Below are 5,368 nucleotides of genomic sequence, written 5' to 3' on the forward strand. Positions count from 1 at the left end.
GAAGAATCCTGGCAACAGGCGCATGGGGAACAGCACTGTGTGGCTCTTGGATAATATCTTATCACCAGCCTCAAATCCACCTATTTTGTAGTATGAAGCCTCGGTTTTGGATAATTTTAATGTGGCCAAAGCTGTGGAGGTAATGCCGGGATAATCTATTCTGTTTATAACAACACCATGCTTTCTGATCTCAATTTCAGAGAACAGATGCGGCACAAAATTGTCCACCAATCTTATATTCGAATTTGCCGGATAATCTGTTCCATCGAGCTTTACAACATCAAATTTGATGTATAGATCTGCTCTGTGAGGGTGTATAAATCCATCCCCAACATCAAGATCAACCTCGATCTGTGTGTTGGGTTGATTTAAATTTGCAAATGTCCTCCTGTTTGGGGGGAATGATTGTAGCTCATAACTCTCAATATTTTCCATTGTATGTATTTTTATTTAAATATTAATCTCTATGATTGCAGTTGTTGTGGCTCCAGCAAAATCAACTAATTCTTCTTTTTCATTAGTGACCATCAATTCAATATAATCTATTCTATTATGGCCCACAGGAAAATATAATGTTGGGGATGGATTGTAGATGATGGGCTCCATGAATTCGGAATTAGGTTTAAATGTTGCAATGATGCCAGTTTGTTTGTGAGTGCCTATGCCATTTGATTTGGTGATCATACCCTCAGCCACATTACAGTGAATATTCAGAGTCTCTATGGCTAAGAATTTGGGTATATTCATAGCAGTGTGTTTGATGGCCGGTTCAAGTTTTGTGTTGTTCTCAAAGCCTAACAGCTCTCCTATAGTACCCAGATCTATTTTCTCTGTGGCAGATACAATTTCTACTCTGTGAGTGACAGAATTTTGACTTAACACCACACCTCTGGGTAACTGAGCATTTAGAGTGGACAGATTATACTGCCCTGGAGTGATGACAATTTTTTGATCCCCAACTGCAATTGTGTTGTTGTGGTGTGTAATATTAGGGATTAGATACATGCCGTAAAATGCTCTGAGAGCTATTGTTTTGGGATACACTATATCATCATGTAATTTGAGTTTCAATATTGAATTTTGGCTGGTGAGATGGAATACCCCCATGATGTTTCAGATACCACAGGGCCTTTTGAAAATTTTCAATTGATGGTTTATTTATTTGAGACATATATCTGAGAACAGATAAACACAAATGTCCGCAATTAACATCTTTGAAGTTTTGAACACGGGCATTATTGTAATAAAGATTAGCTGATTTTAGATATTTTACTAAATTTTCAGGTGGAACACCTCCAAATGAATCAAACACAAATGCATCATCGTTTAAATATTTAAGATAACAGATCCAGTGAGTGCCCTGATTTTTGTACTCATCCAAATTAACAATGCCACACTCTTTGTTGAGTGGTTGTTCCGGTAAAGAATCAGACATGTACACACCCCTAAAATGTTTGATGCCCATTGGCTTGATTAAAGCTTCAATATCTTGGTTTGTAAGCGGCTCCTGTTTTTTTTAAACTTACTCATGGCTCTCTTAACACCTTTGCCTTTTTTCTCCATGGCCAGGTTATGGCGCCTCTGCTCATCTAATTCTGCCCTATTTTTCTTGGCATCTATTACTGTTTTTGCTATGGCAGCTGATCCCCCGGCCAAGCTCCCAACAGCCCCGAGAGCAGCTAAGATGGCTGGGATGGTGAATATAAATCCCCCTACATGTGATTTTTTTCTTGATTGCTGTAATTTTTTTAATTGGGGGGTACTAAGCAACAATTTCATACCATGTCCTTTTGCAAGACAAGAGCTTTTTTTCTTGCGCTGCTTTTTGGTCAAAAGGCTATCAATAGTTTTAAGAGATTTGAGACCTGCATAAGGTATTTGATACATAACACCCTTGGCCTTCATTGTAGGTTTATTATATACATATTCACAACCCCCACCCCAGTTTTTGTTTGGTGCTCATAGCTATGGTGGTTCCCAATGCTGATATTCTCTCACTTAAAGAAGCATCTTTGCTTACAAATCTACCAAATGCAGCCTCTTCTAATTTCTTGTCTGCAACATGTCTCTTGTCAAGATCGGAATGTGTGTTGTATGCTATGTCATGGTCTCTACAAGCAGCATCTAGGGGATTTATACCAGGATCCCCTCTGTTTAATCTATGATCCAGTTTTGTACCGGGACCACAATACTGATAGCCTGGAATGTGTAGTTCAAATGGCAGCTTGTTTATAATGTCATTAACCAACCCCCGACCCTCAGAAATATTCCAAAATTTAGGTGGTAGAGTATTAATAATTTTTATAAGATATCCAATCCCCTTAGGGTCATTCACTATAAAATTAGACAATTTTGTGCTTATCATGTCCATAATTCCAACCTTTTCATTGTAAAAATTGTTGTTGCCAGCATTTTCCTCCCCAGCTATCACCAATAACCTATCTACAAGTTTCCTGACATCATCAACCCACACAAATTCTTTAGGCAGGGTGTTGTATTGTTTGATTCCACTGCCAGTCTTGATCTGTGACCATATGGGCTTGATTAAATTGTTGTATTTTGCTCCACTGCTAGACTTGACTCTTTTTTGTGTGGGATCATTGTTCTGGTATAGAGCATCTGATTTTATTAATATTTCTTTGTAATGCTCATAATCTTGATCTGTATAGCTGCCAGGTCTCTTCCGAGTCATCAGTTCCCACAATCCAGGTGTGCCGGGGTACTTAACAAAAGCACCTTTTTCTCCGAGACGAGATTCTGAATAAACAATTATATCATCCCCCATAAAAGTTACTCTGAAATTGCCAATTCTATGAATGATGCTGCCATCAAGCTCTGTGTCAGCATATAAGCCAAACACCTCATCTTTGTTGTCTTTAGGTGTGCTTAAATATTTTTGAGCAAGAAGACCCAATTCAATAGGATCCTGTGTAGCCTCAATTCTTCTAGGAGCAACAGGACTAGGTGTATGAATACTAGAAAGTGGGGTGAATGGATAATCTAATATGTTCCTTGCAGCTACAGGCACAAGCTCTGTGATCAAATCTTGATTTTGCTCTGTAACAGTTTTGATATTCTTACCTAAATTATTAATAGCATCAATGACAGGCTGTTCTGTTTGTTTGTGTTTTTCATAAATTCCACGGTTCTCTGATTTCCATCCCTTAAATCTTTTTACAAGATAATCTCTTAACTTAAGATCATCAATGACTGGTCGTTTCATGGTTGTTTATTTATGTCTCAACGTCTAGAAAATCGTTGATTTTATTTCTGTATTTTCCAGTATTAGGTGTTCTTGTCATATCAATTGTGACAAACCCATAACTGTCCTGGCTCCAGCACTTGCTGCAAAACTTGGAAAAATCATTGTAGCTCAAGTCCCCACCTACATATTCATCATGTATGTGTTTGAGGTTGGTATGGTCTTGATGAAACACACATATAAAATTGCTGTTGTCTCGGATCAGCTGCTTCGGTATTTTAGAAAAAGTCTGTGCCAGGTAGAAGCAATCAATGTTTTTGTGCCGGCCCTGTGTAAAGAAATTTCTAACCTTGTTTTGATTATCCAGTATAATGTCATCAAACACAACAACAGAGTTATCGAGACATTCATCAAGTGGCTTAACATCTGATTCAAAAGTAGCAATATCCAATCCATCATATAGCTTCATCAGCTGCTGATATTTTAATTGTTCCAAGCTCTTAGAGAAGACATACAAGTGCCTGTTTTTCCAGTCTAACCAGTTGGGTGCCAATAAAAAATTATCAACCATTAGTGTAGTTTTACCACAAGCAGATGGCCCAACAATAAGACACCTAATATTTTCAGGCAGCAGCACTCCATTTATCTTATTCTGCTGTTCAGGTTCTGGCAGCCTTTTTATAACATCCCAGGTACTCATATTATTACTTTGTCTGCATCGATCCAGCTGTTTTCCGGATGACCCAGCCATTTGACAAATAACTTGTTGCCTTTTCTGCGGATGATTTTTTCTATGAGATATGTGTCGGGCTGTTTAGTTTTGCTGAGCTCTTGTTCATAGAACCTGCCTTTGAGAATTTCTCCTCGGTGATCTTTTATTATATATGTGTTAAGGGTCCCGGGTTTAACTTGAACCACTGTAAATAATTCAGTACTCCAGTTTCTAGTAAAGCCTCTTTTGAATAAGTGCTTATATTTGCTGATTCTTACTTGGTCACCCACCCTGTATTTGGCCCTTCTTGTTGTTGGCTGGTATCTAGGATAATAAACAGTCCTGATCAATTTTTGCTCATCAGATGAAGTTACTTCAGAGGGTTTCATGTTGATTGTGGAATGGACCGAGTTGTTATATTTATGTAGAAGTTCTGGAAGAATATTAAGCCATTTATAATTACCTTGGAGGGTAAATTGTTTATACATAAGATTTTTTAAGGTTCTGTTGAATCTCTCTACAATTGAGGCTTTGAGATCACTGTAACTCGAATAATGTTTTATTGCCTGGCTTTTAATAAATTGTTGAAACACTGAATTATAAAATTCTTTGCCATTATCTGTTTGCAAATAGCGCGGTGATCTTCCTGAATGATTGATGATTGTCCTGAGGGCTTCTGTAACACATTTTCCAGTCTTGGATTTGAGTGGCACAGCCCAGGCAAATTTTGAAAATGTATCTATGACAGTGAGTAGATACTTGTAGCCCTTGTTGATTTTGTCTAAGTTTTTCAACTGCCCACTTGACAACTCAATCAAGTCGCTCTGCCATAAATCATCTATGCCTTTTGTGACTACTGGCAGTCTCTTATAATTATGCCTGGCTTGTATGTGTAATTCATCAACAACTAGACATAATATGTAAACAAGAATATTGCAACTATAGGATGTTCAGCAGCTGATACTACAGGATTTTCTAAATATAATTTGTCTCCTATTTGTATTTTAAATTCCAAAGTGCCATCATCTTCAACATAGGCTGTTTCTAATGTATTGGGGTCTGTAAAATCCTCTAACTCTACACTGGTGATTTTCACTTTGTTCTCAGCATTTGTTATTGATAAGGTGGGGTAGTGGTGTGCCTGTGGTTGAAGCCAATATTTGATCTTGATTGGTCTCAATGTGCCCCCAACAAAAAACTGGTAATAAAATTGTGCAGGAGACAGCATATATATTTTGCCACCTGGTGTAAATGGTGAATCATATTCTTTGTTGGGGATGCTGTACAATTCAAGAATTACTGTATGTTTTGGATTCTCGATTATGCCTGTTATTTCCTTTTCTGCTGTGAGCAATCTGCTTGTTACAGATTCAAGGTGCTCATTGATGGTCCTAACAACATCATCATGGCCTGGCTTAATTTTTATGTCCACAATAAGTTTCTTGTATTGTTGC

The sequence above is a fragment of the Lepisma saccharinum genome, unplaced genomic scaffold (assembly GCF_977018435.1).
Source record: "Lepisma saccharinum unplaced genomic scaffold, izLepSacc3.1 HAP1_SCAFFOLD_447, whole genome shotgun sequence".
Taxonomy (NCBI): Eukaryota; Metazoa; Arthropoda; class Insecta; order Zygentoma; family Lepismatidae; genus Lepisma; species Lepisma saccharinum.